The sequence below is a fragment of the Castor canadensis genome, chromosome 12, assembly GCF_047511655.1.
Source record: "Castor canadensis chromosome 12, mCasCan1.hap1v2, whole genome shotgun sequence".
NCBI lineage: Eukaryota > Metazoa > Chordata > Mammalia > Rodentia > Castoridae > Castor > Castor canadensis.
In genome coordinates this window covers 124,642,954-124,664,220 of record NC_133397.1, presented here as the reverse complement: position 1 = coordinate 124,664,220, position 21,267 = coordinate 124,642,954, and the positions used below count along the sequence as shown (strand labels likewise).

Genomic DNA, 21,267 nt, shown 5'->3' with positions numbered 1-21,267 from the left:
TGGCTATAGGCACTGCTAAGCACCCAATCAACAAACATGGAATCCTCAATTTGACACCATTCCTTGGTGTGAGAGCAGCTACCTTGGTGTAAAAGATTGTTATATTTGATCCATTCCATCATGGAAAGGCAGTGTTCATTCTTATCAGAATAGTCATTCACTATTCCTGCATGCAGTGCTTCTGACGAATACCATCCATGGACTAACAGAATGCCTCATGAACCATGATATGCCATACAGCATTGCTTCTGTGGAGCTCACTCAATAGCAAATGAAGCGTGACAATCAGCTTGTGCTCAAGGAATTCACTAGTCTTACTAGCCATCTACAGTTCTGAAGCATCTGGTGTGATAGAATGGTGGAATGTCATTTTTTTTTTTTTGAAGTATCAGTTACAGTACCAGCTAGGAGGCAATACCTTGCGGGAATAAAGCAAGATTCTCAAGAAGGTTATAGCTGTCCTAAATCATTTAGAATTCAGTTTATGGTGCTTTATATCCTATAGGTAGAATCCACAAGTCCAGGAATCAGTGTTAGAAATTCAGTAATTGCCATCCCTAAATCTCACTCACCCAGTTTTTGCTTCTTATTGTCATATCATGCCCTGTTGAAATAGAGGTCTTAGTTACAAGGGGAGGACAGCAATGATTCCATTGAACTGGAATCTAAGATTGTCTCTTGCCTCCTCTGAATCAATAGGCAAAGAAGGGCTGTTGCTAGCTGGAGGGATTGATATAATGAGAACCTAAATAAAATAATCAAAGATTCTCCAAAGAACAGTAATGTTTATTAAAGAATAGCAGAGCTCTGCAATGGAAATAGTCATGTCATAGAAAACTTTGAGCTTATCTAAACAGGTTATGGCAGGGGGACATTCTTAAAGTCAAAAATGAAGAGGATTACATTACATTAAATATTTTGAAACAGCAATCTTTGGCTCCAGTGATTAGTAACAGCAGTGGAGTCAGTGTGAGGTTGCAAGGCTGAGGTCCTTGTAGGAGATGTTTTGTGTAAGGTTACATTGGCTTCTGTGCAAGCTGATGGTCTGGCAGAGTCTTTTGTGACAGTTGTTATCAGGAAAACATGCATAGAATTTGCCTTTCATAGCCTCCTGCTTTTTTTTTTTATTATTGTTAGAATTGACACAAGTGAGTCAGTTTTGATTCTAACAACTTTTTAGACTTCTAGCCCACAATGGAAGTAAAAAAGAATATGTTTGGAACACATGGGCTCCCTTAGAGCTTGGTTTGTTCTTTCTGTGCCCTGTGATTAAAGTTAGTGGAAAACCACAACAGATCAAACCAGAAAAACTTACTAATGGCTCAGATCTTTCAGGAGAGAAGATTTGTGTCACTCTACCAGGTGAAGAATCACTTCCAGCTAAGGGGCTTAATTAAAGTAAAGGGAATACAAAAAAAGGAATGGGAGAATGTAGTCATAAGTATCAGCTGTGGCCACAGGACAAGTTCCAAAAATGTGGACTGTAATGGTCATGAGTATTTACTCTTTATTTTATTATGGATGTGTGTGTGTGTGTGTGTGTGTGTGTGTGTGTGTGTGTGTGTATAGGCATGTAAAGCAACTATCTTGATTTTCTTTCCTCTCTTATTCTTGTATTATGTGACATAAGATGTATTGGCTTTTTGTTACAGTATTTAAAAACTAGTACTATTACATTATACGATTTATGTTATGGGTTCTTCATTGTTATGATCAGGATATGTGTCCTCCAGAGGCTCATGTATTAAAAGATACTCACCAATGTGGGGCAGTATTGTGAGGTAGTAGAAACTTTAGAAAGCGAGGCCTAGTGGAGGGAAGTTAGGTCACTGAGGGTGTGCTCTTGAAGGAGATATTGGGACCTTGGCCCTTTCTTGTCTCTCTCTTTTGCTTCTGACTTGCATGATGTGAGCAGCTTTTTCCATCAGGTACTTCCAGCCACAATGCTCTGCATAGCCATAAGCCTAAAGGCAATGGGGCCAAGAGAACATGCATTAAAATCTCTGAAGCTGTGAATCAAAATAAACCTTTCCTCCTTATAAATTGATTATCTCAGGTATTGTGTCATGGTGATGGAAAGCTGTCTAGCACAGTTTTCAAAGAAAATAGTCACCATACTGGAGTACTATTCCTTTTCTGCGAAAGGGGTGGTGCATTTGCAGTTGTATTCAGGAGAGCTGTAGCTTGTTAGGTTGAATTACAACCTGTGAATGTCTCTGTGGATTAAGCATGGTTTAGGGAGATGTGTATGGCTGCTGAAAAGGAAAAACTGATTTTTACAATAATTTCATGGCACTCTCAATACTTTATCTCTGACACAAAAGTAGAGGTTTTAATCTGAATCGTGATTCAGTTCAATTCTCCAGCAGACATAAACTGGAAATCCTACAACGCAATTCAATTCTGAAACTATCGATAAAGAGTCAGAGTCAGATCCCACAAGTTAGGGTTCAGTCTTGCAAGATTTCCCCCATCAACCCACATGCTAATTGCAAGTAGCTCTTCTTCAGTTTGACCACAACATCTGCCCAACTTGGCTACAAATTATAAGTTCCCATGACACCATCCTTAGTTTCGCTAATTTGCTAAAATGGCAAATAAGATCTAAGAAAACAGTTTACTTACTAGCTTACTGGTGTAGCACAGAGCACACACAACCTCTCCAGAAGCACCATGCTCACTGCTCATCCGTACCTTCACCAAACTGAAGCACTCTGGATCTCATCCTTTGGGGTTTCTATAGAAGCTTCATTACATAGACAGGTGTGGGGAGTTGAACCATTGGTGACTGATGATGACATTAATCTCCAGCTCCTCTTCCCTCCCTAGAGGTCACAGAGTGGGGCGTAAAGTTCAAACCGTCTATCACATTATTGACTGATCTGGCACCCAGCTCCCCATCCTTAGGGACTTTCCAAAAATCACCTTATTAACAAAAACTCAGGTATGGTTAAAAGGGCTTTATTATGAGAGAAAGGGGTTTGTTATGAGTAATAAAAACTGCTCCTTTTGTCTTTATCATTCTTGTTATTTAGGAAATTACAAGGATTTTTTTAACTCTAGCCAGAAATCATGGATAAAAACCAAATATGTTTTCTATTTTTATGTCACTATATCATAGGTTCCAAGTTGACAAAAGCTGGCCTTGTGGTGGTTGATTATAACCTCTCAATTTGATTGAGACATGAGGCACCTAGGTATGTGGTCAAGTATTATTCTAGATGTTTCTATAAGGGGTATCTCTGAATGATATTAATTTCTGAATTGGTAGCCTGAGTAAGCCAATTGCCTTCTCTAAATGAGTGGACCTCATTCAGCCAGTTGAAGACCTGAATATACCTTGCCATGTTATGTAAGAGGGAATGCCTGGATGACTTTGAACTAGATCATTATTTTTGTTTGTTTGTTGTTTGTTTTTAACCTTTGGACATAAACAGAAGCCTCAACTATTCCTGAGTCTTGAATCGGCCTGCAGTGGGATGATAGTATTGACTTTCCATGTCTTCAGCTTAACAGCTGAAGATGTTGGAACTTGTCAGCTAAGATCTTCTAATAAATCTCATAAATAGATATGTAGATTGATCTGATTTCTTTGAAGAAACTTTATTTATACAGTAAGAAAATTAAATCCAAGCCATCTATACTGGAAGAGAAAATGTAAAGCTACATTTATCTTGAGATCTCTTGATTTTTTATATGTTGAAAATCCTTAAAGAATCCATTGAAATCTATTAGAACTAATAACCAAGGTAATCAGTTAGAGAACACAAGATCAGTGTTTTAAAAATTGTATTTCTAAACAATACCAATGGGTAACTTGAAAATAAAAATAAGAATATGACTCCATTTGCAACACAAAGAATAAAATGTCTAGGAATACATCCAATAAAGATGAAAAAATTATAGGCTGAGAAACCACTAAACTTTAAATTTTTTTAAAAAGTTATAGAAGACCTAAATAAGTAGAAAGATAGCCCATGTTCATGGATAGAAGACTTAATATTGTTAACATTGCTTTTCCCCACAAATCCACCATAATCTCCACCAAACTGACAAGTTCTTCCTGTACCTTATATGGAGAGAGATGTCCATTCAAACCATAGCATTCCAGTCTAGGTACCCCCAAATTCATGTCTTTCCTGTGTGATAAATGCATTTATTTCCTCCCCATAGCCCCCAAAGTGTTAGCTCAGTTCAGCATCAACTCAAAAGTCTGAAGTCCAAAGTCTCATCTAAATCAGATGGGTGAGACCTAAGAGATGATTCATTCTGAAACAAAGTCCCATTGAGTGATAAGTCCACTGCTCCTGAAATACAAGGTTAGGATAGAAACAGGCAAACATTCCATTTCAAAAGGAAAAAATAAGAAAGGAATAAAGCAGTACAAGTTCCCAACCAAGTACAAAAGTCTGAGAAGAACCTGTGATGCAATGCTCTGCTTTCCAGGTCCCACAGCTTTGGACAGTCCCCCTCATGGATCAGCCACACCACCACTCTGACAAGTTGTGTCACCCAGTGAGGAACAGGGGGATTCCCTCAGGTTTCCAGCTTCCACACAAAATTACAGGAACTTGAGATCCAAACAAGAAGAGAATTTTATGGTGTCTCATAACAAGGAGGTTTACAAGATGGAATTTTCAGCAAGGACTTATTTCAGTATAACAGGATAAAAGAAACATTTCCTGCTTCCCCACAGCAAATGGGAATAAAGACTCAATGTGGTTGTTCTTATCTGTGGCCTTTATACTTTTTGAGCTGGGACAATGCACATGTTCATGTTGTATAGCAACTCTTAATCATTAGATAAAGGGTGCTGTTTATTATTCAAAAATATGGAGATGTGATTTAATCATACCCAAAACACAGGGACAATAGGTGAGATTTAGAAATTCCCTTTGCCAGATGTGTTTTCCAAGCTTTTGTCTCTTTACCCATTTGTGAAGAGTTTTTAGGTTCTAGGGGAAGGCAGATACAGACAGACCCTTTAAGTCTTCCTATTCCTGTAACTTAGCATCTATAAGGAGGGGTAGAAGCTGGCCAACTGCTCTAGTTTTTCAGTTTTTCTTTCCTAACTCTAATTTCTGAGACTGGCCTTTTTAGTATTTATGAATTTTAATTTCCCCTTCTCCTAATCTATCCATCCTGTCTCAGTTGGACTCAGGAGTGTAGTCTCCTCTTCTGCTATAACTACAGGCCACTGGTTGTGCTAGTCTCAGGTTATCAAGTTGGCCCTGCTCCACTTAACATTGTCCTAACTGGGACCCCCTGTGGTGACTCTCTGCCTGGACCCCATGGTTCTCTGAGGCATCCTTTACAACACAAGTAAAGGTAGCCACACACCACAGATTTCTGGAACATAAGCACTTCACATCTATCCAGCCACAGCTCTACCTGGGGTGGCTGCAGAGTGAGGTAACAGAATTGGGTGGAGCAGAGCATTCAACATGAGATGGCATCAGTAGAACTGACCCACCCTTTGGCATAGGTCTGAGTACCTGGGGCAACATCCACCAGGGCTAGCACCTGCCATGGCTAGCATTGTCCAAGGCCCTGTGGGGCAGTCCTTATCTGCCTTCCCGGGACCATGTGGTTGCCTGGGCCAGGTGGTCAGACACCCTGGCAAAAGCTCTCTGCACAGCAGAATTTTTGGGAGAGCGAGCCTATCATGCAAAAAAAGAAAAAAAGTGGGAGGAACAGTGTGGGGAGGAAGGAGAAGAGAGAAGGGGGAAAGGTTGGAGGGCACCGTGATTTAATGTGTTTCATTTTCTGGGGTGTAAATCCCCTGGGGGATGACCCAACAATGGGAACCATGTGCCTCAGGGCAAGCCCAAGTCCCAGTGTGGCACTAGGTGTTTTTCCCAGAAGGAGTTATGAGGCTCAGGGGTCCCACAGAACCTAAGCCATGAGTGTTTGGTTCTGAAATATCAGGTGGAGGGGCACAGGGCCAAAGAGGGATGGGTTAGGAGAAAAGAAATGAATCGGGAGGATTCCAAGATGGCAGCTAGAGGGAGGAAGCAGAAAGCGTGTCTCCTAAAGTGAAATCTTGGAGAGTTGCTGGAGACACACCTTGCAGGCAAAACCACCAAGAAGAGGCAAAAGTTTGACCCCTCCACACCTCCAGCCTACACAGAGCATCTCCACTTCACATTGAAAGGAGAAATCAGGAGGGCCCATGGGCCACCAGACGCCCGCACCCAGATGGCTTGGGAAGACACGGACAAGGTGAGCTAAGTAGTACCACGGTTCTCCCACAGACAACCCTGGGCCAGATCAGCATAGCCCCCTGGACAGACCGACCCCCACCAGGGAAAAAAGAGAAACTGAGTAATAAGCAATAAAAACAATAATAATACATAGCAAAGAGGGTGGGGCACCCTGAGTGCCAAAGAAGGGGGGAAGGGAATCCCTCCCGAACTGTAAATAAACAAGCTGGGCCTGGCCAGAGAGGGCAGGAGCGGGGGCACACGCCCAACAACCAGGAGTGGGAAAGCTTGTGAGAGTGGTGGAGGGAGGAAAACTCCACAGGAGAGGGAGGAAGACCCACGTCCTACATGAGCTGTAAACAAACACGGTGGCTGGCAGGAGCAGCACCACCCAGGAATCAGGAGCGGGAAAGCTTGTAAAAGTGGCGGGGGGAGGAAAACTCCACAAAAGAGGGGGGAAGACCCAGTTCTCATGTGAACTGTAAATAAACACGCAGGCCTGAGAAACCAGGTGCAGTGTCACCTCCCCTCGTGTGCTTGGAAAGGGGAAAGCTTGTAGCAGCGGCTCGTGCACAGGAGAACTCAGAGTAAACAAAGCCTGCAGGGCCAGGTGAGTGCTAAGCTCACCCCTGAGATCTGCATAAATAACGCCGCCAGCTACAGCAGGCTGACAGCAGCGGGAAGGTGAGCCACAGCCGCAGATACCATTCTCAGACCTGTCTCCAGACTCTTCTTTTTCTCTCCCTACCTTTGATGAGAAAACAACCGAACTACACCTGCATGCTGAAAAACTTACTGAAACTGTATTGTATTTGAACTTGGGACACTTTGTGGGGCTTTTTTTCTTTTGTGCACTTTTGTTCTATTTTACATTACCCCTTTGATGAGACAACTACAGAACAACATCTGAGGCACCATCTCCAGGATTGGAGGCTGAGGGATGAACACCAAAATTATTAAGACTGAAACTTCATTGCATTTGAACTTGGAGGGTTTTTTTTTAATTAATTTATTTTTTTATTTATTATTTTTATTTTATTTTATATATATTTTTCTTTCATTTACTTATTTTTATTTTTATTCTTATCTTTATTCTTTTTATTTTTTATTTTCAATCCTCTGTCTCTCTAATGCTTTTTCAGCTTATGGTTGATTAGTACACTGTCTCTCCCTGTTTATATCTTTGAAACTTTTTTTGTTTGTTTCTTTGTTTTGTCTTTTTTCTACTTGATTATTTGTTTTTCCTTTTTCCTTTAACTTCTTTGCTTTCCATCCCCTCTCACCCTTCCATTCTAAATATCACTAGTGCTATTATTACAAGCCAGAAAATACTTAATTGCACACACTACAGGGATAATAGCAACACCAAGCACAATGACGGGAAGACAGAAAAAACAGGGAAACCAGTTTCCCCACAGCAAAAAGTTAGTACAGGAACCAGAGGGAAATGAAGAAAACAGATACTCAGATCCAGACTCTAAGAAAATGAAGATAAACTATGCCAAAGAACCCAATGAAGCCCACAAGAATAATTTAAAAGAAAACATACTACAGGTAATCAATGAGAATTTTATAGAGATGATACTGGATAGGGTCAACCAAAATGTACAGGAGACACTCAAGAAATTCCAAGACAACAAAAATAGAGAATTTGAAAAAGCAAAAGAAGAAATAAAGGAAACCATAGAAGCACTGTATAAACACCAAAGTGAAAGAGAGAACATGATTAATAAAGAGATAAATGAACTCAGGATGAAAATAGACAATATTAAAGAGGAAGTGACTCAGGATATGGAAAACCTCAGAAAAAAAGATGAAGCAGAATTGCAAAACAAAACAGAAGGCCAATCCAGCAGAATAGAACAAACAGAAGACAGAATCTCAGAACTTGAAGATGAAATGGTAATTAAAGGAAAAACCAAAGAACTATTAATTAAACAACTCAAGACCTGTGAAAAGAAAATGCAAGAACTCACCAACTCCATCAAAAGACCAAACTTGAGAATCATGGGAACCAAAGAAGGAGAAGAGGTGCAAGCAAAGGGAATGCACAACATATTCAACAAAATAATAACAGAAAATTTCCCAAATCTAGAGAAAGATATTCACATACAGATACAAGAGGCATCCAGAACACCAAACAGACCAGATCAAAATAGAACTACCCCACAACATATCATCATTAAAACAACAAGTTCAGAAACTAGGGAAAGAATACTGAAGGCTATAAGAGAGAAAAAACAAGTAACATACAAAGGTAAACCCATCAAAATCACAGCAGATTTCTCAACAGAAACATTAAAAGCAAGAAGAGCATGGGGTGAGATCTTCCAGGTATTGAATGAAAATAACTTCAACCCCAGGATACTCTACCCAGCAAAGCTATCATTCAAAATAGATGGAGCAATAAAAATCTTCCATGATAAGCAGAAACTAAAACAATATGTGACCACAAAGACACCATTACAAAAGATTCTGCAAGGGATTCTGCACACAGAAAGTGACACCCAACTTAACTATGAAAAGGCAGGCAGCACTAAACCACAGGAAAAGAAAAAGCAAAACAGTAGAGAGTAACATCAAGTTAGGTACACACAATCAAACTTTCAAACAACTAAGACAACTAAATGGCAGGAATCACCACATACCTATCAGTACTAACACTTAATGTTAATGGACTTAATTCACCCATCAAAAGACACCGTTTGACAAAATGGATTAAAAAAGAAGAGCCAACAATTTGTTGCTTACAGGAGACTCATCTCACCGACAGAAATAAGCATATGCTTAGGATGAAAGGCTGGAAGAAGATTTACCAAGCCAATGGCCCCCAAAAACAAGCAGGAGTAGCAATACTTATCTCTGACAAAGTAGACTTCAAACCTACATTGATCAAATGAGATAAAGAAGGGCATTCCATACTAATAAAAGGGGAAATAGACCAAAAGGAAATAATAATCATCAATCTGTATGCACCCAATGTCAACGCACCCAATTTCCTCAAACATACCCTGAAAGACCTAAAAGCATATATAAACGCCAACACAGTGGTTGTGGGAGACTTTAACACCAAATTATCATCAATAGATAGGTCATCCAAATAAAAAAATCAATAAAGAAATCCAAGATCTAAAATATGCAATAAATCAAATGGACCTAGTAGATGTCTACAGAACATTTCATCCAACTTCTACACAATATACATTCTTCTCAGCAGCCCATGGAACCTTCTCCAAAATAGATCATATCCTAGGGCACAAAGCAAGTCTCAGTAAATATAAGAAAATAGAAATAATACCGTGCATGCTATCTGATCACAATGCAGTAAAAGTAGAACTCAACAACAAAAGTAAAGACAAAAAACATGCAAACAGCTGGAAACTAAACAACTCATTACTTAATGAAGAATGGATCATCGATGAAATAAAAGAGGAAATTAAAAAGTTCCTGGAAGTCAATGAAAATGAAAACATGACCTACCGGAACCTATGGGACACAGCTAAGGCAGTCCTGAGAGGAAAGTTTATAGCCATGAGTGCATATATTAAAAAGATTGAAAGATTCTAAATCAATGACCTAATGATACATCTCAAACTCCTAGAAAAACAAGCAAATCCCAAAACAAATAGAAGGAGAGAAATAATAAAAATAAGAGCTGAAATCAACGAAATAGAAACCAAAAAAACCATACAAAGAATTAATGAAACAAAAAGTTGGTTCTTTGAAAAAATAAACAAGATCGATAGACCCCTGGCAAACCTGACTAAAATGAGGAGAGAAAAAACCCAAATTAGTAGAATCAGGAATGCAAAAGGGGAGATAACAACAAACATCATGGAAGTCCAGGAAATCATCAGAGACTACTTTGAGAACCTATATTCAAATAAATTTGAAAATCTTAAAGAAATGGACAGATTTCTAGATACATATGATCATCTAAAACTGAACCAAGAGGAAATTAATCACCTGAATAGACCCGTAACACAAAATGAAATTGAAGCAGCAATCAAGAGTCTCCACAAAAAGAAAAGTCCAGGACCTGATGGATTCTCTGCTGAATTCTATCAGACCTTTAAAGAAGAACTGATAACAACCCTCCTTAAACTGTTCCATGAAATAGAAAGGGAAGGAAAACTGCCTAACACATTTTATGAAGCCAGTATTACACTTATCCCAAAACCAGGCAAAGACACTTCCAAAAAGGAGAACTATAGGCCAATCTCCTTAATGAACATTGATGCAAAAATCCTCAAAAAAATAATGACAAAACAAAAAAAAAATACACATTTAGCAAACAAAAAATAAAGTAGACAGAAATACAATTTCCAATTTCCAACTTCCAAAAGGAAAAAAAAAAAAAACCGAATTCAACAACACATCAAGAAGATTATTCACCACGACCAAGTAGGCTTCATCCAAGGAATGCAGGGGTGGTTCAACATATGAAAATCAATAAATGTAATAAACCACATTAACAGAAGCAAAGACAAAAACCACTTGATCATCTCAATAGATGCAGAAAAAGCCTTTGATAACATCCAACAGCATTTCATGATAAAAGCTCTAAGAAAACTAGGAATAGAAGGAAAGTACCTCAACATTATAAAAGCTATATATGACAAACCTACAGCCAGCATTATACTTAACAGAGAAAAACTGAAACCATTCCCTCTAAAATCAGGAACTAGACAAGGATGCCCACTATCTCCACTCTTATTCAACATAGTACTGGAATTCCTAGCCAGAGCAATTAGGCAAGAAGAAGGAATAAAAGGAATACAAATAGGTGAAGAAACTGTCAAAATATCCCTATTTGCAGATGACAGGATCCTAACCTTAAAGACCCAAAAAACTCTACTCAGAAGCTTCTAGACATCATCAATATCTACAATGAGGTAGCAGGATATAAAATCAACATAGAAAAATCATTAGCATTTCTATACACTAATAATGAACAAGCTGAAAAAGAATATATGAAAACAATTCCATTTACAATAGCCTCAAAAAAAATCAAATACCTAGGTGTAAACCTAACAAAAGATGTGAACAACCTCTACAAGAAAACTATAAACTTCTGAAGAAGTTTTAAGTTCACCCCTGTTAGAATAGCCATCATTAGCAACACCAACAACAGGTGTTGGCGAAGATGTGGGGAAAAAGGAACCCTCTTATAATGCTGGTGGGAATGTAAACTAGTACAACCACTCTGGAAAAAAATTTGGAGGCTTCTTAAAAATCTAAACATTGATCTGCCATATGATCCACCAATACCACTCTTGGGGATATACCCAAAAGACTGTAACACAGGTTACTCCAGAGGCACCTGAACACCCATGTTTTTTGCAGCACTGTTCACAATAGCCAAGTTATGGAAACAACCAAGATGCCCCACCACCGAAGAATGGATTAAGAAAATGTGGTATCTATACACAATGGAATTTAATGCAGCCATGAAGAAGAACAAAATGTTATCATTTGCTGGTAAATGGATGGAATTGGAGAACATCATTCTGAGTGAGGTTAGCCTGGCCCAAAAGACCAAAAATCGTATGTTCTCCCTCATATGCCGATATTAGATCAAGGGCAAACGCAAGAAGGGGATTGGACTTTGAGCACATGATAAAAGCTGAGCACACAAGGGAGGGGTGAGGATAGGTAAGACACCTAAAAAATTAGCTAGCATTTGTTGCCCTCAATGCAGAGAAACTAAAGCAGATACTTTAAAGCAACTGAGGCCAATAGGAAAAGGGGACCAGGAACTAGAGAAAAGGTTAGAGCAAGAAGAATTAACTTAGAAGGTAACAAACATGCACAGGAAATCAATGTGAGTCAATGCCCTGTATAGCTATCCTTATCTCAACCAGCAAAACCCCTTGTTCCTTCCTATTATTGCTTATACTCTCTCTTCAACAAAATTAGAGATAAGGGCAAAATAGTTCCTGCTGGGTATCGAGGGTGTGGGGGAAGGGGTGGGTGGGTGGTAAGGAAGGGGTTGGGGATGAGGGGAGAAATGACCCAAGCATTGTATGCATATATGAATAATTAAAAAAAGAAAAAGAAAAGAAAGAAAAGAATTGAATCACAATAGCATCTTGAGTCTTACCCTTTAACTCCTGACTGGCTTTGTCACAAATGTTAACCACAAAAGGTATTTCCAGAAGATGTCTGTCCTGTGCTTTGGTGTGGAATCCAAGCAAAACACGTGGGGGTAGTGAGAAAGCAAAGCTTTATTAAGGAAAAGGGATTGCCAGCTCTGCCAGGTGAGAGGAGGTAACTTCAGTGAGAGAAAAGAGCTGGGGACTTTTGACCAGTGGTTTTTATACCACCTTGACCTTGGAGGTGTAGGGAGAATATGTCATTACCTAGCTCCTCTGACCTATGGGTCAGGGGGAGGAGCTCTTTGAGTGAGTCAGGAAGGGGAGCAGTCCCAAACTTTCCCTAACCCTAACCTGCCTCCTGGACAGTCTGGGTCTGTGTGGGAGGGCCAGTCTCCAGGGATCTCTGAAATGGCTTCATTCTACCACTCTCATGGATAAGGGGGTCCCAGCTTCTGTTTAGTTGCTTATATATCTTCCATTGTCTTGATGAATAGCACCTGGCTTCAAATTTGGCCACACACTTTATTTTCTCTCTGGAACAGTCTTTTTCATTTTTTTTTCTAATATAGAAAAGCTGAGAATTCCTAAATTTTTGAGTTGTTTCCCTTTTGCTTAACTATTCCATTTTAAAGTCCTCTTTCCTCCTGCTATCAAGAGAAACCTCCTCCAACACTTTCCTTAGAAACTGCTCCTGCCAAATACCAATTTTGTTGCTTGCAAGATTACCTTCCATAAAGCAATAGGATATGAAGATAATTCTGCCAAGTTCCTTGCTGTTTTATAATAAGAACGGCCTTTTCTCCATATCCAATACGATTCTTCATTTCTGTCTGAGGTTTCATCAGAATGGTCTCTACCATCCTTTTTCCACCAACATTGGTCCACAGCCATGTGGGTAATCTCTAAGACCATGGAGGCACTACCTAAGTAGCTCTTCTTCTCCTGAACCCTCACCAGAATCACTGTTAGTTCATCCGTACCATGTGGGACTTTTCTAACTTGAACCTCAGAATTCTTCCAGCCTCTACCCATCCGTGGTTTCAAAGTCCCTTCCACAAGTTTAGATACTAGTTATAGCAGCAAGCCCCCTTATCCATACTGGTTTTCTGCTTCAGTCCATTCAGATTGCTATAGGAAAAATATCACAGCTAAGGAAACATCAGGACTTTTATTTGTTCATTTTGGTAATGCTGATGACTAAACCCAGGGCCTTGCATGTGCTACACAAGTACTCTACTACTGAGCTTCATCCTTAGCTCTTGGGTTTGTTTTTGGTTTTTGAGGTAGGGTATCATTATGTAGCCTAGACTGGCCTTGAACATGCAATCCTGCCTCCACTTCCTAAGTGATGGGATTACTTGTGGTCGCCACCACACCTAGCTTAAAAAAATCACTCTTTGTAGCTTTAGAAGTTGGAGAAGTTCAAGATCGAGGTGCTGTAAGACTGGAGTCTAACAGAGGCCCACTTGTCCACAGATAGTTGTCCTTTCACTGTGAGATCACATGGAAGAGGAAGTCTGCTAGCTCTCTGACATCTTGTTTATAAGGGTATTCATCCCATCCACAAGGGCTCTGCTCCAGTGATCTAACCACCTCCCCAAAGGTTCTACCTCCTAATACCATTGCCTTGGGGGTTAATATTTCAACATATCAGCTTGAGTGGGGTGTCACAAACATTTGATCAAAGCAATGATCTCGATTTAGAAAAAACCTTAGATAGGATATCAAAGCACAAGAAAAAAATAATTGAACTTCATCAAAATTACAACTCTCGTTTCTTCAAAGGACATCTTTGAGAAAGTGACAACACAAGCCACAGTATGTGATACATATTTTCTGTAATATATCTCAAAAAAGACTCATGTAGAAATTTAAAGAACTCTTTCTATAAGTAAAAGACAATAGAAAAACAAGGGAAAGAATATAAGTAGATACTTTCTACAGAAGAAATACAAATGGCCAATTTTTTTGTGCAAAGACAGTCAATATCATTAGTCACCAGATGAATGCAAATGAAATCCGGAGACATGCCACTTCACACTACTAGGATGCCTGAAAGAAAATACCACATTTCCTGAAAGCTGTGGCGAAACTGAAACCTTCACGAACTGGTGGTAGGAATGCAACATAGTACAGCTGCTTTCAAAAGCAGTCAGTCAGGCACTTTCTCAAAAGGTTAAACAGAAGTTACTATATACCTAGCAATTCCATTTATAGGTACATGCTCCAAAGAGATGAAAATGTGTCCACACAAAAACACAAAAACTGGCATATAATTGTTCATAGCAAGGTTATCAAGAGTAACTCAAAATGGGCACAATTTACATTGTATCCATTAACTGATGAATGTATAAATAAAATGTGGCATATTGATAAAGTTGCATATTAGATGGTGATTAAAGAATGCAGTACTGGTAGATGCTGCAACAGGCATGGACCCTGAAAACATTTAATAAGTGAAATAATTCAATCATAATAATGCATGTATTGTATGATTGTATTAATATGTAATGTGTAGAACTAGCAAATCTAAAGAGATATAAGGTAAATTATTAATTCCAGGGGCTGAGGCTGGGGGTAAATGTGAGTGATGTTAATGGGGTAAAGTTTCCTTTTGGGATGATAAAAATGTTCTACAATTTATTTTGTTGATGTTTGCACAACTTACTAAAAAAATCATTGATTCATAATATTTTAAATGGATGAATTGTATGGCATGTGAATTATACCTTAAGAAAGCTGTTATTTATTTTTAAAACAGAAAGAAAAGAAGCATTGACTTTGCTCCTCTGTGTTCCACAGCACCTTCATTTAAGGCTCTCACCAAACATAGAAAATGTGTAGGTGTAACTTTATCTAATGTTTCCTTGCAGTGCAGAGGATAGAACCATTTTAAAAATTTCATCAAAGAAAGTATCTTCAAAAGAACTGCAGGTAAAGTCTGATTACACTGGAGCTACTCAAGTGAAATAAGAATGATTGCCCAGTAGGTCTTGTCTATAGAAAGAATATGGTGGATCTGAGAAGCTTTCAAAAACAAGTGAAAGTTTGTTTTCAGTTAAAAACTTAATAATTTAGAAATGAGTTTGGAGATATTAAGCCATTTAAAATAAGTTCATTTACAGAATTGATTAATATTTATTGAGCAATGATCATACTATGCTCAGAGTTTTCCCTACCTCTGTGCTTTTAGTTGTATTAAATAATAAATTTGCTTCTTGTATTAATTAATAATCATTCCTAGGATCCTATGTTTGGTCATAGGATTATTATACACTGTTTAAGAAAAAAGTAGGCCATTTTAGGTCATGGAGTTATATACAGTCTATGTTCTTAAGAGTTTTGATGACTTAATGATATTTAAAGCCATGTTTACTTTTATGTATTCTAACACATTTATTTCCTGTTTATTTATTTATGACAATAAATGACAGAGGACTTGAAATTGCCAGTATCCCATCTAACAGTAAGGGAAACCTATTTTAAAGCACATATTCTAGTTGAAGTTGCATAGCATTATGTTGTATTACTGGAACTAACTCAAACATTACTGCTTGGGAGTTCAAATGCAATTACAGGGCAAATATGGGAACTGTATTTTATCTCTTAAATTAATAATACTAACAGTAATAGTGATAAAAACAAGTTAGATTTATACAGATATTTAGTTCACAAAATAATTTCCCATATATTAGTTTCTTTGATCTTCATGACCTTTGAAGTTTCTGCTATTAATTATCTCAACTTTGTTAATGAGAAGTTGGAAGTTAATAATTTGAAATGCATGACTGTGTTCTCAAAGCCAATAAGAAATGTCACTTAAAAATGTGTACACTTGCAGATAATTGGGTATTAATCACAGGCTTGAGGTTATGACCCCTCTCTTAAGCTTGTCTTTGCCTCATGTTAATCATGTAGAATTAACTGCTTAAGGGTTACAACTGTCATGTGTTCTCTTAAAGTATTTTTGACCCCCTGACTCTTAAACACATGGATGATTGTACTTTAGAACTTCCTTCAGATTGAGTGGAGCCATATGACCTGTTCTGGCCAATGAGTTATAAGCAAAAGAAACGTGTCACTTCCAGGCCACAAGAGATGGGATGGAAAACAGAAATTGTGCTAGTGTGCTATAGAGGGTAACAATGAGAATGTCACTCTTCCACTTCTTGCTTTCCGAGCCCATGTTTTCTACTTACAGGGAAGAAACACACCATGCAACAGACTCGGGCACAAAGTGTATACTCCAGCCTTCAAGTCAGAACTCCAGTATCTTAGGTTGGGATTCTCACGTGGTATTGGAGCAGTCTTCAGGAAGCTGGTCCACATTTCAGTGTAGCCAGCTACTTATAGGCTATGGATGCTATGGGAAGAATTCGTTTCCATCATGTACACTCACGATGACTTCTTCTGCTATAACATGTGTTTCTTGATCAGGTGTAATGCTACATGGAATGCCATGTTGGTGAGTAAGACGTTCTGTGATTCCATGGCTGGTGGTGTTGGCAGAAACATTAATGGCGGAGAAGGTAAAGTGATATCCAATGAGGATGAATCTTTATTCAATCCTTAAGGGCAGAGTTTCTACAAAATCAACTTGCCACCAGGTGACTGGTGGTTTCTCCTGCACATACCAGGAGCGTTGCTATACCATGGAGGACTCATTGTTGGTCATGCTGTTGGTAAAATAGGAACACAGCAGCGGCATGGGCCAGTCCAGCTTTGGTGAAAGGGTGCCCATGTGTTTGAGCCCATGATAGACTCAAACCACAAGCTTAGTTCATGGGCCAGTAAACAATGGGGGGCGGGGAGGGAGAAAGGATGACAGACTGTCATCAGAGTGTGAATTCTGTCTACCTGATCAATTAAGAGTTACCTCCGAAATAGTGGCCCTCTGCTGGGTGTTTCACATTCACACATATCTTAATCCATGACCATTCTGGAAAGTCTACCCACACACTCCACTAAGCTCCATTTTTATGTATCATTTGCTAAAGTTTCTTCCATGTTCTGATGAAAGAACATCATTGACCATAACCAGAAGCCTTGCAATTCATTTGCAGCTCACTACCCATGAATTAATATGGTCTGTATTTCTGGAGATTTGTCCTTCAAGTAAACCCTTGAATTGGGCCATAGTACTGCAGCTGCTCACTTTCAGGTGGTTCGAGCATCACAAAGAATAGTGACCACAATAAGAGTCCAGGAATCAAAAGATGGGAAAGGGTTGGCTCCTTTTAATACTGCACCTGCACTCAAAGCTTTGCATCTTACTGGTTTAGAGGCTTTAGGAGTTGGACATGTTAGATTTTCAATTGTACTAATGATTAGGTTTGAGATTTTCTTCCTTTGGGGAGCTGCGGACTGTCTACCCAGGCACTATATTCTGCAAGAAATGGGGATGGGGAGTATGTGAAGGTAATTCTCAACCAAAGGGGCAAATTAGTGTACGGATTTTTTTTTTTTTAACTTTACTCCTAGCTTTCCCCTCTAAGAGAAATAGAACTGTGGGATATTATCTGGCTTGCTTTTTTTTTTTTCCTTAAGACAGGGTCTTACTGTGCAACCCAGGCTGAACTTGATCTTCCTACCTCAGCCTCACTAAGTGCTGGAATTATAGGTGTGCACCACCATTCGTGACCCTTACATACATCTTAATTTACTTAAAAAAAAAAAAACTTTAAACAGGACCTACAGAAAAAAAAAAGGTGAGGCTCAGAGGATTAAATGATAAAATCTTGAAGACAGATTTTTAAAAAGTATCTATTTGCATTGTTTTCCTTGATTTTTGAAAAAATAATGAAAAAAATCCGAAGATAGCTTTAAAAAGTATCCACATGCATTCATTTTTTTCATTATCTTTCGGAAAAAAACCCTCAGTTAAACTAAAGCTAAATGACTGCAGCTTTGCATTGGCAGTGCGTGCAAGGATTTAAGATTTTTCTCAGTGGAAACATGCAATCCCAGTAGCAATCCTAGGCGCCTGGTAACATTCTTGCTCATAACTTCAAGACTTCCAGGAGCAAAGAGACATTAGAAAGTAGCCGAGACTGGCTTTTCAATCTCTGCTTCATTGGCCTGTCAGTGAAATGACCACAAAGTCGTCCTTGGGTCAAAACTCATTTACAAACCAGAGAAGCGTCTTACTTTTGCTTTAGTCTGATTCAAAACGGCCTGGAAAATCACCAAGGAGAAAGGCACCATTAACTACAGGAAATCCAGGATCGGTTTGGTCAGCTGGCGGGCTGGGTCGGCCGCCTTCCAGCCGGCTGTGGATCCCCCAGCCACAGCTTGGTGGCTGTCCTTGACCCACCCCCACCGAGCTGGATGGGTGAGAGGACACCCCCTCCCCGGCAAGCTCCCGGGCGGGGGCGGGCCAGGTGGGGATGCGCGCAGGCCCGGCGCCTCCGCGGCCCGGCGGTTCCGCGTCTGCGCGGCGCGCGGGGGTTGGCGCGGGCGCGCGCGGGGAGGCGCCGGGCGCGCGGGAGCCAATGGGCGCGCTCGGGGCGCGGGGCCGCGGCGGCCGCCCGCGGGGCGCGCACTGTCGGGATGGACGGCGAGCGCCGGGCATCTCCGCCGCGCGGCTCGGGGCTCGCGGCCGGGGGCGCGCGGGAAGACGGCGCCCCGGGGCCCGGCGGCCGCAGCTCCTCCGCGCTGCTGCCCGCCGACGTGCTGGACCTGGACGAGGACGAGGACGACCTGGAGGTGTTCAGTAAGGTGAGGGCGCGTCCCGCCAAAGTTCCCGGGCAACTCTGGAGTTGCCACCGTCGCGCCTCGCTCCGAGGGTCTGCGACTCCGAGCTGGCTCTGGGGACCGGGGACCCCCGGAGCTTGTGGACCCCGCCTGGCCGCTGTCCTCCGCGCCCGGTGCCGCGTCGTGGCGGGCTGCAAACTGCAGCCGCGCCCTCCTCCGCACTTTGACCTTCCGCCTGGCAGGGCTGTAGCTTAATGGGCTCTGAAAAGTTGTGATTTCTTTTTTCCTTCGCTGCCACGGACTTCTCCAGATGACAGTCCCTGAGCCCCGGGAGGCGGGTGGCCTTTTGAGACTGCCCCCGCCCCTGCCAGCTGCCAGCTGCCAGCCCTGAACTCTGGGAGAGAGATCCCCCGAGTGTGGAGAAATGGTTTCTGATTTATTTAGTGCTGTGGGTTGTGGATTTGAAGGTTGGGTGACATCTGAAGTGCATCTCGAATCCAGTGGGAATTAGGTGCAAGGAAATCCCCTCCAGGAGAGAAAAGGGACTGTGTCCGCTGGGGACCTAAGGAGTTTTCAGGGACCGCCACCGCCATCCAACCCACAGCCAGCAGCTTTCGTTTTTCCTTCCCAGTCCCTCTAGAAATGTGAGGCCAAAGGCTGTGCCTGGCTTGTATATGTCATTGGAAGGAAACTGACTTGTGGGGGTTAGTGCTGCACCTTTGGTGAGTGTAAATGGTAGTTGGAGTTTTGGAAAAGAAAAATACCTTGTTTCTGGAGCGATCAGATGTCTTCTCCAAGCTTCTCAAGTTGCTGCTAATAGAAGACTTGAGTTCAGATCGGCACTTTATTAATTACTGAGAAGTCGGTGCAACAGTTAACTATTACCTTGAGACGTTACCTTGTCTTTGTTCTGGGAGAGCAGAGAGAAGTTAGTAAGCGAGCCAGCACACTGGATTCCAAAGAGGAATATGGCAAACCCATTTTGTTCCCCTCTTAGGGTTAAATGAATGGTGGGTCCGTCCAATAGTCTTCTATAGAAGACTTCTGCGGAGACAGCATCGGTGTTGTGCTCTTAATTTTCTATTTATTTAAGTTATAAAATAATGAGGTTATATTATGTTTAGCAGTAAAAGGTTAATACTGACTTTTCAACACACACTTTATGTAAGATCAAGGACGACTGAGCAGTTGCTTGATTTTTTTTTTTTCCCTCCTCTCTTAATGTTGTCTTTTCAGTCAGTGGTGATGCTCTGTGAAACTTCCAATATGGTGGTGGGAGTAGCTAGTGTGTATCGGAATCATCTGGAACTGTTTTGAACTTGTCTGGTGGTCTGTTTCCCCAGTCTCTCTCCCAGCTGGCTCACCATTTTAATGAGGCCCCTTTGACAGGTGGCTCTAAGGTGAAGCTTCTGGAATTTAAGCTGCAGAGCTGTTCCTTGGTTCAGGCCTGTGGGAGTGCTGGTACTGCTGGAGGTGTAGAGATCCTAGGTGGGAAGGAAATGACAGGGTTCAAACAAAAGCATTTCTAAGTAGGCATTCCTGGTAAATTGCCTAAAGCTGTGTCAGAAGAAGGAGTCTATGTCTCTGTGGCTCCAGTCATGTGTTGTGATTTCCTTTCTTATTCTAAGGAATATTTTCTTTATACTTTGTATTTGTAATTTTGTATTCTCTTTCAAAGGGGGCCTGCCAAGCAGTGTAAGCTTCAGGCCTGTGCACCTGGACCCGATCTTCTTGGTAGTGTGTTATGTTGGCTGCTTAGACAAAGTTCAGAACCACCTCCACAGAAATCAGAAAGTAAGAACATAATATTGGTTAAAGTTTAAGAAGAATACTGACAAATTTTAAAGTTAGCCACCTGCTAATATTTCAATAAGTTAAAAATTTCAACCATTAACCATAGTTAGACAAGGAAATCTAAGAAAGGCTCTATTTGGCTTACTCTTTCCACTGCTCCCTTTTTAGCCCACTTTTCTCTAGAAGTCTCCCACTGTGCAGCCTGCTCCAGGATTCTGTCTACCAACTACTTACAAAGCAGACTCACAGCCCTTAGAATTTCAAGGTTGGTTACATTAACATTAGTGTTCACCTTATTCCTTAGGGGAATAAGGACTAGTGCCTTTTCTAACAGCTGTTTAAAGAATAAAAATTTAACTTATTATTCCTTTTCTTCCTGCAACACATTACAAATATCTGGCAAATACATGTCTTTGTGTAAGATGCCTTACTAAGTGTTGTTTGGGACAAAAATGTAAGACTTGTTTCCTTGCTATTAT

The 21,267-nt window shown here is 40.5% G+C and overlaps 1 protein-coding gene and 1 long non-coding RNA gene across 2 annotated transcripts in view; one reads left to right on the top strand and one right to left on the bottom strand.

Annotated features, from left to right (window-relative positions):
- Positions 1-21,267, bottom strand: part of LOC141414958 (uncharacterized) — a 32,375-nt gene that overhangs the window by 6,199 nt on the left and 4,909 nt on the right. The window contains exons 2-4 of the long non-coding RNA XR_012439977.1: positions 19,759-20,478; positions 2,626-2,825; positions 1,760-1,964 (exon numbers count right to left, since the gene is read on the bottom strand). This is a non-coding gene — a long non-coding RNA (uncharacterized lncRNA). The remainder of the gene's footprint in view (positions 1-1,759; positions 1,965-2,625; positions 2,826-19,758; positions 20,479-21,267) is intronic.
- Positions 18,887-21,267, top strand: part of Snx7 (sorting nexin 7) — an 85,443-nt gene continuing 83,062 nt past the window's right edge. The window contains exon 1 of the mRNA XM_020187148.2: positions 18,887-19,018. The gene's annotated coding sequence lies outside the window, so the exon portion shown is untranslated. The remainder of the gene's footprint in view (positions 19,019-21,267) is intronic.